Source organism: Megascapheus bottae, chromosome 3, assembly GCF_031878675.1.
Source record: "Megascapheus bottae isolate mThoBot1 chromosome 3, mThoBot2.hap1, whole genome shotgun sequence".
In the NCBI taxonomy this organism is placed as follows: domain Eukaryota; kingdom Metazoa; phylum Chordata; class Mammalia; order Rodentia; family Geomyidae; genus Megascapheus; species Megascapheus bottae.
In genome coordinates, this window is record NC_143511.1 from 79,914,158 (window position 1) to 79,926,165 (window position 12,008).

Here is a 12,008-nt window from a genome sequence, read left to right on the forward strand (position 1 = left end):
ATGGTTTTATCCCCATTTCCCTCCCTCTATCCCCTACCAGTCATCTTGTTTTCCCCCTTCCCTTTCCTATTTCAAATAAACAAATAAATGTATATACAATATACCAGGTAACAAAGTCAGATACAATAACAATATGAGATTAACCATGAGGGCAAAAAAAGAGAATAGAGATAACATAGTATATTAAGAACAACAATCCACAAGATAAAGCTCTTGTTTACTTAGTAGTTTTTTAATCTGGCAGTGTGAGATTCTGTAATTTTAAAAATATTATTCTTCATTCTCTTTGCTATGCAATATTTTGGGGGAAGTTCTAAGTCCTGTATGCATTATTTTCTCATATGAATACACAATGGAATGAATTTTTATTGTATGTGTTTCTCTTTTGTTGCAATTCTTCAACTTAATTATTAATTCATATGTTATTACCCTTTTATAGTTTATATTTTAGATCCCCCAGTTTTGGAAGGTTAATTTTTGAAGTATTTTTATGTTATGGTATCATGATAGAAATCTCTTCTTTTTCTTCTGAGGATATTAACAAGTTTTCATCTTTGTATGTGTCAAAATAGGTTTCTTTTTTACTTAAGTTAGAGACTTTCTTCTGATATCTTATAATTGTTATTGCCAACTCATGTGCAGATAGTTGCACCTTGCCAGCCTATTCAAGAAAGAGGCCAGAGAACCATGACCTTGGAACTCAGTGTAGTCATGGTGCTTAGTGGTTGATTTTTCATTTCAGCATATCTGAGCTCTTCTTCTTGACATGAAATATATCACACCAAAATCTGCTTTGAACTCTTATTCTAAGTTATGCCTACTTTCTTGAATTAATTCTAATCTCTCAGAATTTGGAAAGAAAAAAAGAACAAAAACAGAACAGAAAAACAGGGAAATAGAAGAATGTGAGATTTCAATTTTCCACATTTTTTTCCTATTTTAAAATATTACCTACATAATCAATTATTTCAAGACTTATATAGGTGAAAAACATTAATTATACATTTCTAGGCATTTTGTGTAGATAGACACATAAATCCTTCCCGCACTGTTTCTTAATTCATTTTAACTTGTTTTAGTGATTCCCCTTAGGTCAGGCAAGGGTATGCTTTGTGATGCTTTACTAAAATTGTTTTTCACAATATCCAATCCATTAGCATTAAAAGTAAAATTAATATGACCTCTTAGAGTTTATAATTGATAGAGAAATTATGTTTAGTCAACAGAACTATTGTTATAAATATGTGTATATATATGTGTGTTTATTTAGGTTTGTAATATTTTCACAATTATGTTGCTTAATGTTTATAATTTCCCCTTGACATAGTCATATATCTAAACATTTTACTTAATGGGCATCTATTAAAAGCAGTGCAATTACCCTTTATTGAAATAGCTGCATACACCCTTCTCTCTAAAAGAAAAGATTCCACATGTCATTACATTAATCTATGGGTTGTATTAATTATTCTTCCACTTGGCTAAAGTCATCAATTCATAAAGTTACAATGGAAAAGAAGGAAAGTAGGCATCCAACTGGACCAATGGACAAAGAAGGGATTACTGTATTGGTTAGGGTTATTGATCCTAATTGTTAAAGACAAATTGGATTGTTACTAACCAAGGTTAGGGACGACTGTCTGAGGGGCACCCTTAATATTCCCATTTCTGATATTAGAAGTTAATGAAGCCACTCTGGAAAGGAGTCTAGAGAGTTTCCACAAAACTAAATATAACCTTTCTTATGTCCCAACCGTATCACTCTAAAGCATCTACCTTGAACATCTTGAACCAGGATATGGTAAAAACAAAAAACACCTGCACACCCATGTTCATTACCACACTATTCACAATAGCCAAGATATAGAAACAGCCCAGATGCCCCACAATGGATGAACGGATCCAAAAAATGTAGTAACTATATACAATGGAATTTTCCATAGCCATTAGAACAAATACAATAAAGTCATTGGCAGGGGAGTGGATAGACCTAGAATAAATCATATTAAGTGAGCTCAGAGTTACAGACAATACATGTTCTCTCTAATAAGTGGAAGTTAAACCTAAAATGCACTGGGATATAACAAGTTATACAAGATTCTAGACACATACAATGAGACCAAAAGAAGATAGTCTTAGGAGAGAATCACAAAGGCTCAATGTCTAAGTGCCTCTTCATATTTGTATAAAATAATATAGATACTGAAATGAACTCCAAGATATGGAAACAAAAGACTTTTCTTACAGTTTTTTAGTTTTTGATGATTCTGTCTTCTTTATGTATGATGTATTCATGTGTATATCTTTGGGAAATTGGGGAGGGGAGAACACAGAACAGAAAAAGGGAGCTCCCTAGAGGGAGGGATTGGGAGAGAATGAAGGAATAGATGACACTATTCAAAAGAAAATGTACCCATTATCTGACTCGTGTAATTGTAATCCCTCTGTATTATCACCTCTATAATAAAAGTAAAAATTTAAAAGGAAGGTACAATAAAAATGTTAATGGAAAACTACAGAAACAAAGATAAACCATTGATTCTTCAGACCCTTCAGAAATTATAGGTTAGGTAATATCCCTGGCAGACTAGTTGTCCTTCGATGACAGAATATGTGGTAAGATTAGTGATTTTCATAGAATGTAAATTTTAGTCACACTTTTCTTGTGTTCCTTGGTCTGAAGCTGTGTGAAGTAGGATACCATAACAGTGAGCAAGGGGTTATGTTGTACACAAAGCACAATAGACAGAAAAGGTGCACTTATACCCAGAATATATGTCTATTTCTGTACAAACAAGTGGAATACTATATATTTCCAATACTATATTTCCATCAATGATACAAGTGGAATACTATAAATAGCCTACCAATAGATAGTTAGCTTGAGAAATGGTATTATATTGGGTATTCCATTTGGATTCTGCTCTTGGAAATTCCACCACTAGACAGTACTAGTACTCAAATCAGCTCAGTGTGGGGAAGTTCATATTGTTGGGTCTGTGGTTCCATCCCTACCTCTATAGTCACTTTGCACAGAGGCCCCTTGCATACCCGGGTGAGGAAACATACTGACTGCTCAACACAGGACAAGTTATCATTTTCACCCTTATTGTTCAAGGTAGTGGTCTTTTTCTAAATATTCATATGAATTCCTTTATACTTTGTGCTCATTCCTGAAAGATCTGTGTATGTATCTCTTTTCACTCTTTGCTTTCAGTCTTTCAGGCTTGTTATTTTCTATTACAGGCTACCTCTCCTTCCTGGACAAGAGGACTACAAGATAGACTGCCAAATGGCAGCCCTCTGAGAGGATTTCCTTCACTGGTCTCCCTGAGTGAGTACACTGGTGCTAGCATATTGTGGAGACCTTTTTATAAATTTGGCCCATTTTTTTCTTACTCTTTGAACAGTTCATATGGAACTCCCCCATGAAACCCTAAGTGTGAGCTGAAGAAGGGACCACAAGGCATAAGAAGTAGGTTTTTCCTGGGCACCAACGGCTCACGCTGTAAACCTAGCTACTCAGGAGGTTGAGATCTGAGGATCACAGTTCACAGCCAGCCCAGGCAGGAAAGTCTGTAAGACTACTCATAAATAGTTGGAAGTGACACTGTGGCTCAAGTGGTAGAGTGCTAGCCTTGAGCACAGAAAGGCTTAGGGACAGAGCCCAGGCTCTGAGTTCAAGCCCCATGACTGGCAAAAACAAAAACAAAAAGTAAGTTTTCTGTGAGTCTGAGCAAAATATTCATGCAACAACTTGTGTCTTACTGAAGATTTGGTTTATTTGAGCTTGAACATCTGTATACTATCTCCATTTTATGATTACTGCTTCACATACCCAGATTTGGCACATTTAATGTCTTTCCCAGACAACTCTTGTTCATAATGGGTAGTGTAGTCATATAATCATTTAGAATCCCATATTAATGACTTAGTTTCTTCACCAAACAAGAATAATTATCAACAAAAGAACATGATTCTGTTCCCCAATCCTAGCTATCTCATCTGTAATTTCATGTTGGGGCTTGCAAAAGGATCCACTGACATTTTGAACTTTATTGGATAATGTGACTCACACTACTGCCTGATTTGCTGCAGTCTTTTCCTGCTGTAGGCACTTCTCAGAAATAGCAGCCATATGATAAGATGCTCAGTATAAATGAACAGTGTATTTAAGAGTATTTTCTGTGTGTGAAACATCTAAAGAGGACCAGGACTGCCCCACTATTGATCCTGAACTTGGAAAACAAGGATTTCATAATCCTACCTACTGAGCTGGACACTGCTAGCTCATGCAGTGTTTCAGTTTAGATAGTTCTGTTACTCAGGAGGCTGAGACCTGGAGGGTCAAGGTTAGGAGCTAATCTGGGCAAAAAAGTCTTTAAGATTTGATTGCTAGTTAACTGGCAAAAATTGGATGGAAGATATGAATTAAAGAGTAAATTGCCAGCTGTGAGCAAGAAAACTGATTGAGAGTGTGAGATTCTATGAGTTCAAGTCCCAGTATGGCACACAAAAAATAATGATATAATAACAGGATGTGACTGGCTGTTTTATTTTTCTATGAGGTTATGCTTGAAATGGAACCTTTTGTTTGTTAGATAGGAACTTTTGAAAGCTTCGGTTATGCTAAGAAGGTTATGTGTCAGCAGTGTGTAGAGTTTAGTTAATCAATCCTGTCTTCCTACCTGTTTCCCTCATTTACTCCTTCCATCTACATGGCAGTCTTTGCTCTACAGGAAATTTCACTTCTCAATTTAGATAGTTTTGATGCATAAAAGTTACCCTATATAGGCCGGGAGTTTGGCCTAGTGGTTAAAGTGCTTGCCTAGCATGCACGAAGACCCAGGTTCGATTCCTCAGTACCACATACATAGAAAAAAGCCGGAAGTGGTGCTGAGGCTCAAGTGGTAGAGCTCTAGCCTTGAGAAAGTCCAAGGACAGTGCTCAGGCCGAGCTCAAGCCCAGGACTGGCAAAAAAAAAAAAAAAAAAAAAGTTACCCTATATAAAATGAATACCACAAGAATAAGGGCCCATAGGCCTATAGGTTTTAGTAGAAGCAGTTATTCAATGTGAACAGGAAGTAGCACTTTGGGTGAAGAGATTTGGAAAAGAATGAGACACCAAACTGAAAAGACTGGATAGAGCTATACCTATAAGATTTATGCACCGTACTAAAATGTAGATAGCGTCCTGTGGAGTGATCAAAGATACTAAGGGTTTGCTACAATGTCCTGAGCCAGTTGCTATGAAAAATATCCCATAACAATGAGAACAGAAGAATGGAGATGGGCATTACTGGGGAATATGATTATTATTTGAAAATTTATTAAAGATAAGGTAAAATAATGAAGACTGCAAACAAAGAGGTGAAAATATACATAAGAAACAGAATTAAGATGTGGTAAATGATTATACATGGATTAAGAAGAGAGACCAGAACTTACATATGTGATAAAAATGTTAGGCTAATACGATAGATACTATGCTGGTTTTGGTTTGAATGAGGTTCAGATAGATCTAGATCCACTGGGCCTGATGAAGAACCACAAGGGTTTCAGTTCATCCCAAAGAGATTTCCTAAAATTTGAGATTTCTAGCATCAAAGGTGAGACAAGATTGTCTCTCTTAATATGACTGACTGATGGGCAGATTAGTGAAAGGAGTTTATTGCCATAAGCACCAAGAAGCCTAGAAGATAATTATGGCCCAGTAAGATACTGTTCAGTGATACAAAGAAATAGTAGGGTTAGTGTTTTTTGTGTGTATGTCTGTTTGTTGGGGGATAGGAGGGGATTGGGATTTGAATTCAAGGTCTCATACTTGCTAAGCAAATGCTCTACCATTAAGCTATGCTCCCTAGCCTTTTTTTGATTCAGATTTTTTTCTTAAAGAGCTTTGCACTTTTGTTCAGCTGACCTTGGACTGTAATTCTTCTATCTCTACCTTTTAAAATTTGTAGTTGTTTTTAAATTTTTATTTTTTGCCAGTCCTGGGGCTTGAACTCAAGGCCTAAGCACTGTCCTTGGACTTTTTTCTCAAGGGCAGAGCTCTACCACTTGAGCTACAGCACCACTTCTGGCTTTTTTTTTTTCTTTTATGTATGTGGTATCAAGGAATCGAACCTGGGTCTTCATGCATGTGAGGCAAGCACTCTTACCACTAAGCCAAATTCCTGGCTTGAAATTGTAGTTCTTAATGTTGCATGGTACTACCATTCAGATTCTACCTCCCCTCTCCCCCACCCCCTCAGCCTCCAGCTGAAGTTCCAGGAAAGGAGATTAGAGAAGTAAAATAAAAAAGAATACTGACATTAGCAGACTTTCCTTGAATCAATTCTTCAGAAAGAATGTGATTACTTTTTATTATGTTGTGCCATCTAGTGTTAATTTTTATACATTTCTTGTGCCCATGTTAGGATTAAACAAAGGAAGATGAAGCAAGAATCTGAGAACCATTTCCTAGCTTGTCATTCATTTACTTATTCATTTCTTCATTTACTTGTTTGAAAAATAACTATGCCAAATGACTATACTTTTCCAGGTTTTAGAACTATAGCAGGAAATAAATTTTTTATTTAAGAATTTATTAACATTGATTTTTACATCATATTCCAAATGCCATGTTTAGCAAGCAAGTATTCAAGAAGGGAATCTCTATATACAATCACTGACACTTAGGTTTTAGAACATAATTAAAATTAAGCTGAGGGTTTGCATGTCATAGATACATATTAATCTATGTAATAAAATATTATGTCATAGATTTTTTTTTTGCCAGTCCTGGGCTTGAGCTCAGGGCCTGAGCACTGTCCTTGGACTTTCTCAAGGCTAGAGCTCTACCACTTGAGCCTCAGCACCACTTCCGGCTTTTTTCTATGTATGTGGTACCAAGGAATCAAACCCGGGTCTTCATGCATGCTAGGCAAGCACTTTAACCACTAGGCCAAACTCCCGGCCCCTATGTCATAGATTTTTTATGTCCATGTTTATATCTCCAAGACCATGTCTATAACCTTGGGTACCCAAATATTGAATCATCTCTCTTGTAATATTTGGATCTAATATCCACATATTAAGGATACCATGTGCATTTTTTTCCTTTGGTCTTGAATCATTCAACATGATTCGCTCAAAAGTCACTGGGCGAGGTGGCTCACATCTATAATCCTAGCTACTCAAGAGGCTGAGATCTGAGGTTCAAGGTTCAAAGCCAGTCAAAGCACTAAAGACTGAGAAACTTTTATCTCCAATTAACCACTAGAAAATGGGAAGTGGGGCTGTGACTCAAGGGGTAGCACAGTAGCCTTGAGCTGGAGAGCTCAGGGAACAGTGCCCAGGCCCAGAGTTCAAGCCCCATGATCCACAAAAAAAAACAAAAACAAAAACAAAAAAACCAAAAAACTTCAAAGTCATTGAAGTGAACACTGATGAAAAAAAGGAATATTTTTATTTTTTCTATATGTTTTTCATATATTCCCAGTACTGTTTGCTAAAATTTGTTTTCTTGAGGAATTTGCAGTGCCATCATTGTCACATATGATATATAGGTCCATTTGTATGTGGGTCATTGCATATTTTTTTATGTTGCTTATGTTGATTTGCCAGTTTCTATGATAATGTTATATTATCTTACCTTATAATCAGTCTTAATATTTTGTAGAGTAAGAACTCTTGTTTTAGCTGAACACTACTAGTTCACTCCTATAATCTTAGCTACTCAGGAGGCTGTGATTTTAGCAATGATGTTTGCAGCTAGCCCAGGCAGATAAATTTGAGAGATTCTTATTCCCAACTAATTAGAAAAAAGGCAACAAGTGGAAGTGTTAAAACACTAGTAAGGAAGAGTACTAGAGCCTGAGCGCAATATACTTCTACATAAACATACACATATATACACACATACTTCTGAGCACACATGCACATACACACACACACACTTCTGCTTTATCATTTAGCTTGTTTTGAATGTTTTTGGACTTTAAACATTCCATAAATATCAAACCTAGCCCAGGCAGAAATGTCCATGACACTCTCATCTCCAATTAACCAGCAAAAATCCAGAAGTGGAGCCATGGTGCAACTAGAAGAGCACTCGCCTCATGCAAAAAACTCAGGGAGAGCTTCCAGGACCTGTTTTCAAGTCCCAGGATTGGCACAAAGAAATGCATAAAGATTAAAAGCAATTTGTAAATATATATGTAATATATATAATATAAACATCCTGAAATTTTTAACTGGGGTAAAACTAAATTAGTCAATCATTTTGGATTGGATTGACATTTCTATCTTTTTGAGTCTTCCAATTAACCATTTAGTCTAGTTTTCTTTCAAATCTTTCAATAGATATTGAGGTTTTGCACATTTTTTAGATTCACTGCTAGATACTTTTTACTCTATCTTATTGTAAAAAGTCATCTTTAAAAATATTTGCCAATGATTGTGGGGTGCTGGTGGCTTATGCCTGTAATCCTAGCTACTCAGGAGGTTGGGATCTGAGGACTGCGGTTCAAAGCCAGCCTGGGCACAAAAGACCATGAGACTCCTATCCCCAATTAACCGCTAAAAAACCGGAAATGGTGCTCTGACTCAAGTGGTAGAGCACTAGTCTTGAGCTGAAGAGCTCAGGGACAGTGCCCAGGCCCAGAGTTCAAGCCCTGTTACCAACAAATATATATACTTGCCAGTGGTTTCTGGATAGTTTGGAAATGCAGTCAATTGTTATCAGAAAGTCTGCACAGATCTATACATTGGTCTGGTGAGAGAACTCAGGCAAGATGTAACACATAATAAAAGTAATAGGAAATTAGGAAAGAAATATTGTAGAGATGGAAGAATTTTTTGTTGGTTCAGAAGGCTCTTTATTGCAAAAGTCTGATTATTATATCATTGGATTGTATCCTCACTCTTGGGGGGTGGGAGAGGAGCAGATGGTGACAGGGTACAAGACAAAATTTACACTTCGAGGCATCTAACAAGAATGACAGTTTTTTGGCAAGTCATTTGACAGTTTTGTAATTCACAAAAGATTTTTTGGAAAGGAAATATGAGGGAAAAGAAAGCACATACACCCCCTACAATAAATACTTTCTGCCTAACAAAATAAAAACAACAGAAGTTCCTTGCTTTTGCTTCTCCTTTGCTTTGCATGTCTCTGTAGATGGCTCTATTTTGTTCACATATACAAATTAGGACTAAAGTCTGTTCCAGGTCTGTCCAGAACTGAAAATTTACTTCCTCTTCAGAAGCTGGCCTTTATATAGAACATTGTTCTGCATTTTGATACCATACTATAAAGTACCTGGTAAGAAACCCAAAGTGGGAAAGAAAGAAAAAGCATGGAAAAACAATTTACAAGTAGAGCTGTCAAATGGGCTGAAAGTGGTTCTAACCAAGTCAAACATTAGTGTTTATGTGGTTTGGTACACATTTTTTTTTTTCGCCAGTCCTAGGGCTTGAATTCAGAGCCTGGGCTCTGTCCTTAAGATTTCTCAAGGCTAGCTCCCTACCAAATGAGCCACAACACCACTTCCAGCTTTTTCTGTGTATGTGATACCAAGGAATCAAGCGCAGCTCTTCATGCATGCTACCTCCAAGCCGCACTCCGGGCCCCTGTACACACTTACAACTGCTCATATTTCTTCAGCTTTCTGATGCTGTGAATGAGGTTTCTAATATGAAATGTTCATAGCACACTCCATGAGCAGCACTTGCGGCTGGCGTCCTTATAAGCTGAGAATTATTTTGTACAGAAATCTAAAACACCTCGGGTTCTACTGTCCTACCTGTTATCATTAAACCAAGGCAAGTGATTGTTTATGAAAGAGGCTTATATGTGCAAAAACATTTTAGACTTCTCCATAAAAAATATTCTTTAAAGTCCATTCTCACTCTAGGAAATAGAATAGTCTGCCCTCTGCCTTGGATTTTCATTGTGCTCTTCTACAGCCCTGAAGCATTGTGGAGTGGGTGTATGATGGGTGTGGGGTGGGGTGCATTTCTGGACATAACATCCTGCAGATCGGTGACACCCAAGTTTGTATCATCTGCACATGAGTACAACCCCTCTTGGATCTATAAGCCCTCTCGAAAGCCAGACTTCCCTAGCTGACATCCAGGGACTCTGCAGACACACAAAACACCTGTTAATGGCCCTGACTGGGGTACATTTTCTTAAGTCATGAGGCTATCACCGACAAATCCTCAACACTGAGCCTGAGAACAGAAGATTTTTTTAAAAAAATTTAATTTTAGGGGCTGGGAGTTTGGCCTAGTGGTTGAGTGCTTGCCTAGCATGCACGAAGACCCGGGTTCAATTCCTCAGTACCATATACATAGAAAAAAACCCAGAAGTGGTGCTGAGGCTCAAGTGGTAGAGCTCTAGCCTTGAGAAAGTCCAAGGACAGTGCTCAGGCCCTGAGCTCAAGTCCAGGACTGGCAAAAAAAATAATTAATTTTATTGTCAGGGTGATGTAGAGAGGGGTTACAATTACATATGTAAGTTAGTGAGTACATTTCTTCTTGAATATTGTTACCCCTTCCCATGTTTTTCTCTCACTTTCCCTCCCCCTCACCCCTCACCCTCCCCAAGACATTCCAACATAGTGTCCTATGAATATCGCTGTTACATTGGTTCATCTTTTGTGAGACAGGAGATTTTTCTGTGGCATAATGCTTCCAGAAGATGGCACTCCAGTTCATCTTCCGCCATCTTCGAATACAGACATGAGTATACCGTTAAATAGGGAAAGAATGAAGGGCAGGAAGCAAAGATATGTATAGTTTAGGAGTCCCAATTTACAGGTGTGGACTGACTGGTCTCAGTTCTGGTTCTCCTGGGTTCCATGGAAGTGGTTATAATTGTCATCATTAGAGAAGGGCAGTCTAGTTACCATGATCTGCCCTACAAAACTTTGTTACTCGAGGTTTTGTTTTGTTTTGCTTTAAAAAACAAAACATCATCTCTAGTGAACTTTTCTTGAATAGGAAATGACCCATGGCAAAATCACTTCAAGACCGAAGCTTATCTTCCTAAGCCTTTATCTTTCTGGACCTTCCTGTTGAGACATTGTGTAGATCTCTGATGTCAATGTCATCAAGAAAGTCTTTAAAAAAAAATTTCCCGCTGGATGTCTGTGTCTCGTGCCTGTAATCCTAGATACTCAGGAGGCTGAGATATAAGGATCATGGTTCAAAGCTAACCCAGGCAGGGAAGTCTGTGAGCCTTGATTTCTAGTTAACCATCAAAAAGCTAGAAAAGTGGAGCTATGACTCAAGTGGCAGATTGCAAACCTTGTTCAAAAAAGTTCAAGGATAGTGCCCAGGCTCTGAGTCTAAGCCCTAGGACCAGCACACACACACATACACACACACACAAATGAAAAACAACAACAAAACTAGCTTTATAATTATCAGCCTTATGTCATATTGTTTGATATATTTCCAAACATTTGTGACTTCTTATATCTGATGTTAACACTCGTCTTGAAGGTACTTTTACTTTTTCCCTTATCATTTTAATGAGGTTTGGGGAAGGAATACAGGTAAGGATGTAAATATGAGACAAAATTGTTCTCTGACTTTATACCTTCTTGGATCCTGACTTGGGAATTCATCTAGATTATTTTCTTCACTATTCTCTTTCTTCATTTAGTGAATGAGTTGGCTTTTACTGCCTAGGCTAGAGATAGCCAAGTCTCTAGAGCCTGCAATCTGCATATTTTATGTGGACTATAAGCTGATTTAAAAAAAAAAACTCTTAAGCTTTAATTTTCAAACATGTTAGATATGTGTGTGTGCCAGGCCTTCGTGCTGTCCCTGAGCTTTTTTTGCTCAAGGCTAGCCCTCTACCACTTGAGCCACAGCTCCATTTACTGCTTTTTTTTTAGGTTTTTTTTGGAAATAAGAGTCTCACAGACTTCCCTGCCTGGGCTGGCTTTAAACTGTGATCCTCAGATCTCAGTCCCCAGAGTATGTAAGATTATAGGCATGAGCCTCTTGTGCCTGGC

The 12,008-nt window shown here is 37.5% G+C and overlaps 1 long non-coding RNA gene across 1 annotated transcript in view; it reads left to right on the plus strand.

The window, feature by feature from the left end:
* LOC150065873 (uncharacterized) overlaps positions 1–12,008 on the plus strand; it is a 70,717-nt gene that overhangs the window by 5,124 nt on the left and 53,585 nt on the right. The window contains exon 2 of the long non-coding RNA XR_016534991.1: positions 3,247–3,334. This is a non-coding gene — a long non-coding RNA (uncharacterized LOC150065873). The remainder of the gene's footprint in view (positions 1–3,246; positions 3,335–12,008) is intronic.